The sequence below is a fragment of the Hesperophylax consimilis genome, chromosome 3, assembly GCF_061612785.1.
Source record: "Hesperophylax consimilis isolate HC1 chromosome 3, BYU_Hcon_1.0, whole genome shotgun sequence".
Taxonomy (NCBI): domain Eukaryota; kingdom Metazoa; phylum Arthropoda; class Insecta; order Trichoptera; family Limnephilidae; genus Hesperophylax; species Hesperophylax consimilis.
Window position 1 is genome coordinate 43,372,470 of NC_142838.1, and position 16,586 is coordinate 43,389,055.

The following is a 16,586-nucleotide window of genomic DNA, read 5'->3' on the forward strand; positions in this document are numbered from 1 at the left end:
CCACTGTGCAAAACAAGGCTTGCGCAAAGACATGCTTATTTTATTACACCAAAAATTTATAATGCACTCTATACCAATACAGAAATCAAATGTGAAAATATATCATCCTACAGGAAACATAAAAATATAATAAAGTCTTGGATAAATACCATAGATATTAATATTTACCTGCTGTAACATCTGATCTTAATCTCTATTAACTTTTAACAAATCCTTATTAACTTTTATTTTTCATATTTAATCCCGTAAATACAGTAAATAATGATTTTACTATAAATATTTTCATTCTTTTCTTTTCAATTTTCTACAAAGATAAAATATGTATATTTAGAGTAATTTTAACTGAACTGCCTTAAAGAAACACAAGTATACCCACGAACTGGCGATGCCTATGTGGGATTTTTTTGCTATCATACATTTATGCATATTATTATTTTTATGTATATGCTGTTTATGAACTCGTGTGTGTGTACGTGTATTGTGTGTGTATGTTATGTATGGTGTGTAATACACTATATATGTATACATATGTGCATGTGTACATATACTTTTCTGTAATTCGCATTGTTTCTTTCTTTTTTTAATATGTATGTAAAAAACATAATTTGTATTTTAAAACCATGTATGTAACAAAAAAAAAAAAAAATAAAAAAAAAATAAAAAATAAAAAAAATGCTTCATGGGTTTTTTACAACAACATATGTGCAGAAACAAATATGATTGTACAAATATATACCTATACAAGAAAATGGTATGTATCTATGCTCGAGATGACAATGGTTGTACTTAGGTCATATTGACACACTTAGAAGTAATTTTATGCTCAAACATTAGGTACAAATCATTCTCAGTGAATTCCCAATTAGTTACCTCAAATTATGTATGTATATACTATTCGTAGATATGGATTATTATTACCCATTACATCGTCACACTTGCTCGTCATATTTACTAGAAAAATTTATGAGTCTTTCCTAATGAATACTTTTTTCGTAATTCTTGAGCCCTGTTTTAACTGGATCGTTTGGCATTTCGTCTCTCTACAAATTTGTTTTTACGTTCTATTTCTGATTTGTAGAAAATCTGCTTCCATCACGTTATTATTCAAGCAAGCCTTATTTTAAATAGATGGCCAACTTTGACTAGGTGACTAACTATGATAAGAAAGTGGACTGATTTGCATTTTCTAAAATCTGCTGCATCATTTTATTATTCAAGCATGCCTCACTTTGACTAGATGGCTAACTTTGACGGAGATTTTTAATATTATGGTAGGTTGAAAATCCAATCAATCAATCCAATAAATTCGGTGACTTATATCATATTACGCAAGAATCAACACTAAATGATATGTAAATTTCTTTTTTTAGATTGTCTAATGAACCTGCTATATTGACTCATGTTAACCGAAAATGACACAATCTGATGAATAAATTACTTATATTTTTACGTACAGAGAGAAATGGGTTCCTATTTAAATAGTATGAATCTTAGTTATATGAAAATGCAAATTAAAAAATCTTGATTTGTCATGATTCTGGTAAATACTATCGATATTTGTCGTATTACTGTTTTGATTCACCATACAGCTCTTGCAAGGATTTAATCTCTATTGAATAGAGAATAATTATTAGGTATTTATAGAATATTTTCTTTAGTCATTGCCTTTTTCATACACAACTTGAATTTGAGTAAATAAAATTTCAGGCCATTCGTCTTGTTAGAAACAAACCAGAACTTTGAGCATGATGTTTCTTGTTCCTCTTAATGATGCACATCGATTTCAAAAAATCCTTTGATTCTCTTCCAGCCTTCAAAGGATGGCCAGCAGTCAGCAGTCAGCAGTCAGCAGTCAGCGGGTCATGTCGGTCTACATGAATGCCTGCTTGACTTTCCACGTTAGTCGATTGGCTCTCGGGCTCGAATGGTTCTCAGATCGGGTTATGTGGAATAGTCACAGTTATCGTTATATTGTCTTCTGTCTTTTTCGGTTTCATCCAAGACGTGTGAGAACAAATAGGATGATCGTCGAGACGTACGTGCGACCTCTTTCTGGAACTACTATTGTATTCATGTTTGCTTGGTATGTTTGCTTAGTATCCGCGTTTTCTTACTCAAACACCGTGGGTTTAAGATCATCTGACGACAAACAAGAAAATACAATGCAAAACGATGTAAAAAATATATCTACATCACTAAATACTGGTTTGACGAATAATGACAGTTTTTTTGTATGCAGGGTAAATCAGCACGTACTCAAAGGATTTTAACCATTTGATAGTTCAGATGCATAAGTAGGTACCATATTTAATTTTCTCTATAATTTAATAATTATAATAATATTTGAATGATTCAAAATCACCTCCTGTATGCTTTACATTTAGATAAATAATGTGAAGGAGAATAATAACAATCTTTTGTATTTTTTAAGTGATGCAGTAAAGATGTTCACTGACATGGCTTAATTATTTCCCTACATAAGTATTCTGGACAATGAGGAATACACATGGCAATTAGTCCCAGAATTTCTTCACTGAAATTAATCCCGACTAGTTTTACCATAGTTGAATCCAAAAGCTTATCAATGCGATGTAATTCAAGATAACTTTCAAATGCATCTTTGCCGCAGACAAGCTCGCCCGTCGCGTCGGTCGGCCGATTTAAGCTCGCAACTGGTGTAGCGAGGAGGCAAGGGAAACAAGGGCCGTTCATAATAATATATATAGCTGTGTCACTCGTACACATATTCTTTGAATGGCTATCTCTTTCTAATGCGTTCCGTTCATTTGACTATGTATGATGTAATTCGTTGTGGCTACTCTTTTCTCGAGTATTTCATTATTCGATTTCCATCTAGAAACAGGAACGTGCCATATTTTTTGTTCAACTAGTATGAACGTAACGCAACCTTGTATTTACGTCAATATTTGTAGTTCAACAAAATTGTTGGAATACTCATTTTAAGAATAAAAAACGTTAGAATTTATTTTGTATTCTTTCAATAAGTTTGTAATGTGGGTTCCAGAAAGGAGAATTGTATTCAAGTTGACTTTAAAAATAACAATTAATAAACATCTGCTCCCTATGATTAATATGTCCGAATTTAAAAATAATTTTTTCCAAGTATTACCTATTTCTGTAAGTATAGATTTAAAAAAAATTAAAAGACAACAAATTATTATAAGCAATAATTAGTCGCCTGAAATAAACATACAAATTGAAAATATCTCCCGAGTAAAAATAAATGCCGTCGACGGGAATCGAACCCGCACCTGCTGATGTCCGGTCAGGTGCTTTGGACCACTGAGCTATGTCGGATTATTACCAACACGCCAAATAATTCAATATGTACTAGTACTTTAATCAAAAATTACTGCTTATTATATTTTTTCACCTGTAAACAACAAACTTTATTGTATGGATATTTCAGGCGACAAATTATTGCTTATTATAATTTGTTATCCTTTGTGCTATTAATAAAAAACCTTGTCTTATAAACATTAGTTTATAATTTTAAAAAAAATAACATTAAAATACGTTTACAAAGCGATTACGTAGATAGGTTATAGTGAATAATGTTTTTTTGGAACAATGCAATTATTTCTTCTATTGTTACATGTAAAGCACATACATGTTGGATTACTCGTTGGAATGCCCATGTTGTCGCTTATGACATAAATAGGCGCCGAAATATTATATTCGATGCTATCCATATTTTCTTAATATTATTATTTATTTTATATTATTAACTTTTTCCGATTTTATATCCGGGTTAAATCTTCCCCATAGGAAAAACTAAAACGTTCCACACACTTTTCCACAAATGATCATCTAGTCCAAGGCTGCCCAACCCCAGGCCCGCGGGCCACAATGTGGCCCGCGAACGAATTATAAGTGGCCCACGTGAAACATTTTCAAAAAACCCGCCAATCCGCCAATCCGCCAATCCGCCAATTTGAAAAAGTGTCGCGGGCCCGCGGTAAAACAAACAATGCAGCTTGCGCGCGGTCACCAGTGTTGCCAACGACGGCGATTTATCGCTATTTAGGCTACTCAGAACGAGAATCAGCGACGAAAAAATCTAACCTGTTGAACTTACTTTTGAAACAAAAATACACCGGTTTTCGACATAATATTTTTTGCGTCGAAATGGAATCCTGTAGCCACCCCCCCCCCCCCATGGAATTCGAAAAATTGCTGTGGGGTATCACATATGATGTTCGGGTGTGCGGAATTTTTTCTCAGCGAAGTTCCGTAACAACCCCCCCCCCCCATGGATTTCAAATATTTTATTCTCTAACAACCCCCCCCCCCCCCCCCATGGAAATAGGAACCGTCAGGTATTCAGTGGTATTCGCCCAACTGCTAAAAAGGTTGGGCAGCCTTGATCTAGTCAATCAACATTATGTAAGTGCATTATATAAGCAAAATAAATACAAAGCAATACAAGAACAACACGTCAAATTACTAGAGATCGAATGGGAAAATAATTCACCGACTCCAGATATTTTCATATCAGAGGGTTCGGCTTGGTAGAACTCCTGGCCAGGGCCTATAAATCCTACTGATCCCTCAACATAAATATTTAAAAAAAAGTAAGTATGTATTTAATTTACTTATTGTACTTATTATAGTATCATCTTCTTTATGCATTTATTTTATTCTACTTAATTTACTTATTATTATTACTTACTATAGTATCATCTTTTTAATGTCTTTATTTTATTCTACTTCATTTTTATTATTATTATCTACTTAATTTATGAAATTACTTTTAATTATTTTCTTATTATTATGTGCTTTATTTGCTTATATTTAGTTACTTACCATTATTAATTTATTACTACTTAACTGTTAGTGTTTACCTACTTTTATTTTTCTTTACAATACTTATTAAGTCAGTAGAATGTTATTGTTGCAAAAGTACTGTTCAGGTATAATTTTAGTTTAATAACTGTAGTGTTGTTTTTGTAATAATTTAGTTTGATAACTGTAGTGTTGTTTTTGTAATAATTTTAGTTTAATAACTGTAGTGTTGTTTTTGTAATAATTTTAGTTTAATAACTGTAGTGTTGTTTTGTAATAATTTTAGTTTAATAACTGTAGTGTTGTTTTTGTAATAATTTTAGTTTAATAACTGTATGTTGTTTTTGTACTGATTTTAGTTTAATAACTGTAGTGTTGTTTTTGTAATAATTTAGTTTGATAACTGTAGTGTTGTTTTTGTAACGATTTTAGTTTAATAACAGTAGTGTTGTTTTGTAATAATTTTAGTTTAATAACTGTATGTTATTTTTGTAATGATTTTAGTTTAATCACTGTAGTGTTGTTTTTGTAATAATTTTAGTTTAATAACTGTAGTGTTGTTTTTGTAATAATTTTAGTTTAATAACTGTAGTGTTGTTTTTGAAACAATTTCGTAGGTTTGTGTTCTTAATATTATATTGAGTTCACATTGTATATAATTTAGTTGTTGATGTTATTTACTATTTACTATGTGTGTTCCCTAGTGCGATGAGTGGCTTATGATTTTGTTGTAGTACACCATTTTTGAATAAATAAAAATAAAAATATTCGTTTATTCAAAATCTTGAATGTCCGATTGTTTTGAAATTTTGACACAAAGCTGCATTTGAGTCCGCGTGTGTTTTTATCATATTATATAGAGGTCACCCGTGACAGATAAAACGTGCTTTTAAAAAAATCTGTTGGACGTAAAAGCAACATGCGCTATTTTTTCTCTATCAGTACAGACAGACCGAGCCAAGAGCCAAAGTACCAATGGGGCGTGGGTAGGTACAGCAAGCAAACAAATAAATTATATTAAAATGAAACAATTTCCACACACCACTTTTTATTAATAATAATCTACATAGGCAATAATGAATTAATTTGTTCATTTTCATTATCTTGACGAAGAAGCTGTTGGCTTTGAAATGTGTAGATTAAAGCGGTGTATAAAAAGTGTTTTATTTTCATATAAATAAAATAACAACTAAACAAAATAATTAAATAAATATGTAGGAACTATGAAATCTATTATTCTCGTACTTAAACTTTATTATAATTTGCTACTAAACATGTGGATTCCTACACACTTAATAATATTGCATTCAGTTTTCTAAGATCGAGAGAAACTTGTTTTCCGATAAAGTCTATAGATGGCGATAAACAGAAAATAGAGAACCTGTTTTTATATTCCAAGAGAGCAGAAACTTTGAATCAATTCGTGTGCAGCTCATTGGTGTGCAGACGAGTCCACCGTTATATCAAGGTTGCTTTGTCGTCAAATATTCGGATTGTGTTTCTGGAAATAAAGCAACCTGCAAAAATGCACATTCTAAGATTCTATGGCTATTTTAGGATACACGTGGTGTGTTTTATAGCCACCATTTAATTATAATTACCCAGGTGTACTTGTTAACTAGTCGTCGGTTCGAGAGAGAAATTAAAACATTTCACATTCATAAAAATGCAAACATTAAAGTAGAACCCTTTCAAAGGTAGCGTTATATCCATTGATGGTATTTAGTCAATGGTTGTATTGTAATTATATAATTAATACATGAACCAATTTTCTATCCAGTTATATATATATTATCAATTTACAAATTTGGAATTTTGTGTCTTTTATTTTTTCACTCTCCACATTTTTTGCACAAATCTAAATAATTTTCACGGCAACCGGATAAATCATCAAAATGATAATTTATAAATCTTTAAAAAGTTAGATAAATTCATGGAAAGTGATGAAACAAAAACTTTATTAAATGGGTTAAGTAGGTTAGGTTTGGTTTAAATATATTTTTTTCATCGTTTTTAATGACTTTATATCACTTTTTAAAGGTGTGTTGAATAGTCACTGTGTTGAGTTAGCATGGAACCACTTTTCACATCTTGCAAAATCTGTGTCATACCAATTTTCGTGTCAATAAAGTTTTATAGCTTTGTATAGTATCTTCATTGAGGTGATAGATATTCCAAAATGGCGCAAGAAAACATTTGCCAAGACTTATTATCAGTAAAAAAAAATAGTAGTCCGTTTATATTCATAGTTCGTGATTAGAATACTTTTTTAGATAAGAAAATATTTTTAGATTCTATTTAGGAATCGAAGACGATTCGGAGAACTTCGTGAGTAATAGGAATGGAAGGGGCGTCAAGGAATAAAAGGTGTTAAGTATCACGATATTCTTCTAGCTATTCTGAGAACCTTCATTTTAAACATACTCTATTAATTATGACAAGTAGGTACAAAAACTACATTATTATACGTACGTTTAGCAGAATCCAATAAATGAATACGTTCAAACCTGATCTGTATTTTTTACCTCCATTGATTGCATTTTTATCCTCTTATCTAAAATAAAACAACCCTTTCACCATCACCATATATAAACCCTCTAGTTCACGCTGGGCCAACGCATTGGGCCAAGGTTGGCTCCAACCCACCAGTGTGTGAACGCTGTTGGCGGGTTGGGCCCAAGATCCCTCATTTGATGTGTGCACGAAAAACCGATAATAATCGGGAAGGGTTAGGTTGGGTTAACTTTGACAGCCAACGCGTGCAACGGTCAATACACGCCAAGTGGTCCTGAACACGTTGGGCCAGCGCTTTGACCCAATGCGTTGGCCTAAAACCTCCTAGATCACAAGGCCGGGATACTGAATTAAATCAGCCTCCTAACTTTTACGGGAACCTCCAAAAATTGTAATTTGTTTTTTTTTTTTTATTTAACTAAAACATTTAAAAATATTTTTAATAAATAAGAATAATAAATAAAAAAAATCTCATACAAGTTAGGAAACTGTTTTGAATGAGTGTCCCGGCCTTGTGATTTAGGAGGTTTCGGTTGGCCCGACTAGTGGCATAAAATGTGTAGAGGCAAAATGACATATCCACCATTATCTCATCGTAGGTAGGTATATTATTTGTAACAATTATTATTTTAACAATTTATTATTACCAATTTATATTTTTATTTAGAACAACAACATTCAACTTGTCATTACAAGCTGTTTTAAAAAAATATATATATTTAAGAGGAAGCTACAAGCCAAAAATGTGTATATTCTTGGTACCTATACCTTATATTGTAAGTAATAGTCATTAAAATCGCTTGACAAACGGAGTCTAGAAACGTTCGATTTCAAGCACAAAACTGGTTTTTATTTATTTTGCAAATAACTTCATAAGAAAGCAAAAAAGTTAATCAAATGAAGCTCTCACAAATAATCTTAGCTATAATACTGTATTTTTAAAAGTTGTTTCCTGTAAGCGTTCACTCATTTCTATTGAAAAAAAAAATGTAGTTTACATTTATATTTTATATTGAGTAATTTATTATTTTTATTTGTATTCTACTCAAGCCAAACGATAGTAAAACCTTTAATTTATCTAAACCATATTTTTTGGTATTCATAATGTACACCATTTCGTTATAAAGATTAATCAAAATAGTTATTCGGCATTAAGCTTCGCCTTAACAATACTCCTGCCTTGGTTTAAGACTACCATTCAGAATTGAAACGTTGCTTAAAATGGCTTTTGCCGTGTTTGGTGACCAGATCTGATAGCCAGGTAATTCCAGACCTTCCTCTTTCTCTTCTCCTTCCCCTCCCCACTAACTTCTGCCTCACAACATACCCCAATTGCGGATGCCATAGTCTCACTGACTCCAGACGGTTTCACATTAAAAAATACCTGTATTAAATTGCGAATGTCTGCTAATTGAATGACTTTTAACTACGTATAATAAGGCTCCATAGATTCATGCTTTGTAAAAAACATTATTTAAAAAAAAAACTTTTGAGAGGAAATGCACACTTAAATACCCATATAATCGTGCATTCAATATGTTAATTTTCTTAATAGCAATAAACATATTCTCGTTTTGTTGGTCTCACGAGACAACGTGAGCAGCAACCCATCAATCAACGTTACGAATGCAGCGTTTACACAGAGACTTGAATCTAACAATAGGCAATCTTTAATTAAGAATCATATATATATCGTGGTCATTTTGCTATGATGTATCATTTCCTATACGTAGAGCAATTCTATTGAATAGGTATAAGGCTAAAACAATCGAGATGCTTATTGACCATTTTTAATGTTTGTATCAATGTCAGGGCTGGATTTATAACAGGATTAAATGTCTTTAACCCAGGGAGCAAATTTGAAAGGGATCCGGTGAAAATCCGAGTCCAAATGGAAGCAGATAGGTACTTCTCTTTCCAAGAACTGCTTTGAAAAATTGTCTCATAGATTAAAATTGTGGGTGACGGTAGGCAGAGACGAGTGAAAGATGTTGTTGTTCCGTAATGCCGATTGCTTTTGACAGGCTGTGTAATAACCAATCGTATCGTCAGAATTTAAACTGTATAGTTTAAGTTCGCACAAGTCAGCTAAAACGACGGAGAGCCGTGAGCCGAGCCAGTTGAAAAAACACCGTTCGTTCTGTCAAATCTGGATCGCCGGTTGTCTAATCGGAATAATCATAAGACGTATTTTTATCGCAATTTACTTTAAACCAACGAGTGCTAAAGAACTACAATTCCGTTCCAGTGCTGACAGATGAGGCTTATGCAGATTTCACCATCATTTCACCGGTAAGTTGATTTGTGAAGTAACGTTACGCATTGTGTTTCCGCATTCGCCTGTCAAAAGCCATATAATTAATTTATTTGTTATCTGTGTGGAATAGCCCTTGAGTCGGCTATTCCAACCCCTGTTCGTTCTTCGAACAGTTGTTGTATCACAGTGTTTTTATTATGTTGACAGTTGTTCGATAGTGGGTTTCCACGGACTTGAACCGCGTAGGGAAATCAAATATAAGATATTCACGATTACCGGGCTAGCTCATGCAGGGTTTCGTGTCTTCAGTTCGTTTGTATGGAGAGAGAACAGCCGCCTCCTATAGGAACAAAGGGGTTTCTTGGAAATAAAACAATTTTATTATGGTGATACAAAATGCCTTCAAGAAGACCTATATAACAGCACTTGAATCTACGCGTAGGAAAAGCTTAAATCTCTTTGTGGACGGTTAAAAGAATGGAAAATGGTGTTAAATTTATGGGAAGAGAGCAGAGACAGAAATAAACAGAATAAAACTAGAACTAGACCGCAGGGCGATGATTTTGTAGACATCTAAGGTGGCAGCAGTGGCAAATACTGATTCGAAATATACTGTACTTAATTTTTGGTGGTAAACACTTTCAAAACACTGTTTCGCAAAGCGAATCTCGAATTCCAAGCGGAAAAGCGAAACAATCTGTGTTCACGAAAGCTAGAAACCAAGAGAGGTCTACCCGCCTGAACCTCTGGGGATCCGACGGCTTAGTCCCGCCTCCCCGGTAATGGTCACACCCACTTTAAACGCAGCCACGGTGTTACCAAATAAAAGGATTTAAATATTCAAAGTACTTGATTTTAAGAAAATATTGCGGGGTTGAATGTTTTAATTGTAAGAGTGTTCATTTCATAACACAGTGTTGTTGTATCGGTGTGCATAACGATGGGTAGGTCTGTTAACGGTGGGATATGAATCCGTGCTCAACGGTGTGGTGGAGATGATCGGTAGCGAATCCTACACGCCGATTGCTCGACACGGGGTGGATATAATCGTTGCTGAATTAACCAGGCCAATGTTCAACACCGTGGAAGCGGAGATATACGGTGGTTGAGTGGGGTCATGGTGATGTGGTCGATAGCTCGACACCACGCGGGCGGAGATTAGACTTGAAGGTGTTGTTCATCACAGTGCGCTTTCGTTGCTAATCTAGAAGATTCCAGGTGTAATGCACACTGCCTATTTACCGATAGTCTGGAACGTTCATTGAGTGTGCCGTTACAAATCGTTAAAGGTATTTTGCTGAATCGTAGAAGTATTTTTAGACTATTAAGTAAGTAGAACTGACTATTACCTAGATCCTAGACCAATACTCAGTATTGTCATTTATTCCACATTTAGGTGAAAAAATAAATCCGGCCCTGTCTATTTCTTCTTTGTCTTCGGATCTCCAGTTCACGGATGTATGGTTTATCCTGAAGTTTTAATTTGTTTATGCAAAAGCTATTGAGATTCTGTAAGTTTATGCAAAAACCATTATTACTGTTCAATTCTGAAAAAAAAACTCTGTGACCCCAATGATTTCATTGTGTTGATCAATATTATGGCAAGCTTCTTAAAATTAATAATTATTCTGTATAAACTTGTTATTTAATTTATAAAATTAATTTCGAAATTTAATTTTATTATATTGAAGAAGAAGATAATTCCAATAAGTCTAAACAACAGTCACAGCTAGGAATTGAACTCAGGATATCTTGTTTTACCGGGACAGGCGTCTCAAACCATTCGACCATTGGAACCTATTCATTAAGCGTCATATTTGTCGATATCATATTTCAAATTATATCATCTTGCAACTAAATTTATTTATTCACGCTTTTAATCCAGCACCACTTATTATCCATAAGGATAGTTCCATCGCAGTCTGCCGCATTACATGAGATATATTCAACTTTTACATTTATATAAATAATAAATAGAAAAATAACAATAATTAAAAAGTATAATAGGAAAATAACAATGATAACGGGAAATAAAAACATCGTTATTATTTATAAATAAAATAACGGAAAACAAAATTAGAGGAGTACCTAAGGCTCTCGTCTAGTAAGCTGGAGGTCGCGGATTCAATTTCAGGAGCGCGCAAGAAAATTTTATTTGATTAATTTGTGTATTTCACAATTTAATCATTTGAATTTATATATATTATATTTGAGGCACGTTCCAGAGTGGAAGATACTTTCATCCTGGTGTAAGATCACCATTCGGAATTGAAAGGTTGCTTGAAATGGCTTTGGCCGTGTTTGGTGATCAGATCTGAATAGTCAGGTACTTCCCCACCTTCCTATTCGCGATCTCCTTTCCCTCCCCTCTACTTTCAGTCTCACAACATACCCCAATTGGGGATACCATAGTCTCACTGGCTCCAGACGGATGGGAGCAGTAGGGACTCTGGAGCGGTTTCACAGCAAAAAAATTAAAGGATCGTCCGCCAGGGAGGTCACCGCATCATCTGCACCATAAATAAAATAAGCATCAGAAATAACAAAATTATATGACTAGCACCATAGTTGGTGAGAGAAATTGTCAGGAAGTGCGATGGATAATGTACGTTGTCTTTAGTACTAGGTGGGGGAATAACGCTGGGCGATTGATATCACAATTTAATTGCCATATGTAAAACATCCTACGAATTGAAAGGTGGGTCAAATTCTAATGCTGGAAGGAATGATAACAGATAGTCTAAAGTAATCAAATGGGAGGAACAATGACGTCACTGAGGGAACTGGTAGGACACTACTTCTAACGGGACACTGTCACCTCAGGAGACTCGTTAGGAGTGCAGCTGTTAGGAGTAAAAACCACCAAGAGATGCAGAAAATGAAAAGAGGATGAAGACACGTATTCACCTATGGTGCCAATGTCTCGTCCTCATGAGAACAAGGCTCAGCTACCTGAAGACATAGCTGAATATCCTATGATATCCCTAGTACCTAAACTTTATCAAAGGACCAAGATGACGAGATTATTATATACTGTATTATGAGTATTGCTGATTTATTACTTAAATTATTAGTAATCCCGTTAAAAATGGGATTGCACGCCGTTTCCTGATAAACTTTTAGTAAAATCCTAATACATCGGAACATGTGTTTATGCACCTGGATTTGCACGGTTAATATATAATGGTGAATTGCGAAAATTTTAGGATATTTATGATCATTGATCTGACATTGTGATAATACATTCGTATTTTATTAAAAGTTTAACAGGAAACCTTTCAAATTATTCCTTAATCAATCCAATTTTAACTATATAATGAATAATTTGAAGAGATTCTTAATAAATTGATAATACTCATTGTTCTCCTTATAGGAATGAGGTAAAATAGGAGATAACAAAATGGGCCCGAACTATGTAAACCGTCTATGTTTTATAAAATGGGAGACAGCACAATGGGACCGAACTATGTAAACCGTCTCCGTTTTATAAAATGGGAGATAGCACAGTGGGCCCGAACCACGTAAACCGTCTACGTTTTATAAAATGGGAGACAGCACAGTGGGCCCGAACCATGTAAACCGTCTACGTTTTATAAAATGGGAGACAGCACAGTGGGCCCGAACCATGTAAACCGTCTACGTTTTATAAAATGGGAGACAGCACAGTGGGCCCGAACCATGTAAACCGTCTACGTTTTATAAAATGGGAGACAGCACAGTGGGCCCGAACCACGTAAACCGTCTACGTTTTATAAAATTGGAGACAGCACAGTGGGCCCGAACCACGTAAACCGTCTACGTTTTATAAAATGGGAGACAGCACAGTGGGCCCGAACCACGTAAACCGTCTACTTTTTATAAAATGGGAGACAGCACAGTGGGCCCGAACCACGTAAACCGTCTACTTTTTATAAAATGGGAGACAGCACAGTGGGCCCGAACCACGTAAACCGTCTACTTTTTATAAAATGGGAGACAGCACAGTGGGCCCGAACCACGTAAACCGTCTACTTTTTATAAAATGGGAGACAGCACAGTGGGCCCGAACCACGTAAACCGTCTACTTTTTATAAAATGGGAGACAGCACAGTGGGCCCGAACCACGTAAACCGTCTACTTTTTATAAAATGGGAGACAGCACAGTGGGCCCGAACCACGTAAACCGTCTACGTTTTATAAAATCAGAGAGAGCACAATGGGCCCGGACTATGTAAACCGTCGCCGTTTTATAAAAGAGGTTGAATGAATGTGTTCCCGTCAGAAACATAATGTTAAGCCTTAATAACTCGGTTGCACTGCATTTTAAGAACTTTGAAAGAAGTACACAATTTGTACACAAATCAGGTGCAAGCACGAAACTACAACGATTTTTTCAGGGTTACTATTAGGTTTACACTATTTTGATAACATAAATCTGTGGTACGTCGTGCGAATTAGACATATTTTTTTCCTGCCTAAGTGGTATACATATATTTTTGTCAATCACAATGTAAAAAAAACTCACTGTATACACTGTACAGATACTGCTTATTAATTTAATATTAAGAGTGGTTGTCCAGCCCAAAGATCCTCAATATTTTTTTGTAAACTTATATTGCTCCACTTTCAGTTTAATATTTTTCTGTGGTAATCCATGTTTGCACAGTCTTACATGTCCGAACAGTTTCCCATGTCTGCACAGTCTTACATGTCTGCACAGCCTCACATGTCTGCAAATACTATTTTTAATTATGAAATTAATGCATAATGAACTACAATATACGTGATTCATATTTATTTTTAAAAACAATTCAAATGTTTGTTTCGTGAGATCCTTGTGACTGATGACTAACTAAGATCCAGGAAATGCAGTGAAAATGATTTGCCTTATCTCAGAACTTATTTAAAAGAGTACGTACCTTTTTAGAAGTTTTTGTGGTGTACCTTATCCTTTCGCACTTTTAATAGAATTTTATTCTGACTGCCGCCTCCTAGAGCTTTCGTTGGTCCCACAAGGTCCCTGGAAGTTGAGAAACCATGGTCTGGTTTATATAATATATAAAAAAATTAAAACGTCTTTTTTATGATTCGAATTAAAGTTAATTATAAAAAGTTGCACGTTTTGTGGTTTGACCGTCCGGGATTACCCAGAGTCCAGGATCCAGAGGTCAGTTAATAGCAGTCAGGAGATGGTCAATAATGATTATTGACCTGATATTTAATTACTGTCGATCAAAATATTTCTTGGCTAACATGATTTTGGGTATTTTTTTATTTTCAGAAAAACAAATCATCCGTAGAGCAAAAAAACCAAATTTTAACAAAAAACATTAAAATACTTGCTTTAATTTATAAAAATGTAATTTTATATTTTCTAGAACTGGTCTTCAAATATCCTATGGTGTTTTTTTCGTCATTTGTTTTGAAGTGTTTTATATGACATGTACATTTGTTACTGGATTTTTGTTTATTTGCTACCGGTTTCGACACATCTGTGTCATTCACTAGAAATCTTAAAACTAACTTCATAATTTCGAAACCGGTATCAATAAATAAAAAAATGTCTAGATATGTTACATAGTTAAGCCCAAGAAATAAAAAAAATGTATTATTCACAGAAAAATGACATCATTTTTGTATTATCTTGTATTATTTTGTTTTATCAAAACCAATACCTGAAGGTTTTCGACATAATATTATTTGACACTATTATTTGAAATATGTAAATAATTGAAAGTTGTTTTCCTATATAAAAAAAACAACCTCGTTTTACAACTTTTTTCTCATTTCTCCCTGTGACACTTTTTGATTTCAATTTTTTCTCATTTCTCCCTTTGAAACTTTTTGATTTCATTGATTTCTCATTTCTCCCTATGACAATTTTTATTTGTTTTTCTCATTTCTCCCAATGTAGTTATTAATTTTATTTTTTTCTTATTTCTCCATATGACACTTTTTGATTAAATTTTTTTCTCGTTTCTCCCTATTACACTTTTTGATTACATTATTTTCTCATTTCTCCCTATTACATCATGTTTGATAAAAAAATTATCCTTTAACTTGTCTAAAATTATCAGTTCACATTTATTTATAGACATTTTGCACTTTTTTCATGTTTTCATCGAGTATTCTTTTTTGTACATTTTATCACTATAAATTTGTGTAAAAAATATTATTTGTTAAGGTTTACTTATCTGTAAGAAATAGTCAGGATTCAGGCGAATTCTACAATAAGGTTTAAGTTTTTCACAGAATTTGAACAATTCTTCAAATTTCAGCGTTCATTTTCGAGTCCTATTCAATTTCTATTATTATATCATTACAGGCCAGTTGCTTGACATAAACAGAAATACTGAAATAATAACAGAACTTAAAGAATTCGTTCACATAACAGAACTGAGTAACTTTGAAATTTGAACAATTGTCCAAATTCTCTGAAACAACCCGTCTTAAATGTTTTAAATTTTCTTATTATATTGTCTGAATCTGTATTTTCATTATTCACATCCATTATTATCGCCAATTATTCAAATTCGAGTTCAAGGCAGGTCATTTCGGCTAAATATATTTTGATAAGTAATAAATAAAATATGTTTATATTTTTGTAAGACCAGCGATTCTCAAACTAGAAGCCATTACTTTTTTAAATCCTTTTTTTTTCAAATACATTTCAATTAAATACGTCGGCACGCAAATTAAATTTCGTTCGAATTGTTAATAGTTTTTTGTGAATTACTTTTACTGAAAAAAATTGGTAATTATAATCATTAATTTAGCGTTGAGATGCCAATTTACAGAATGGTTTTTAAAGTAGAAATAAGCGCTTATTATGTACTCACACATATTTAGAATCTTTTATAAGGTGACACTTGAAGCGAACATCTGTTTGGGAAAGTATTTTAGGTAAACAGTTACCTACAGTAAAATATTCAGCCAAATTTTGCAAGCTGCTGCTGCATTCAATTTTTGTTTTATTTATATATTATATATATTTGGTTGAGTTGTTAGCGTACTTTTTGTGAAATTTCAT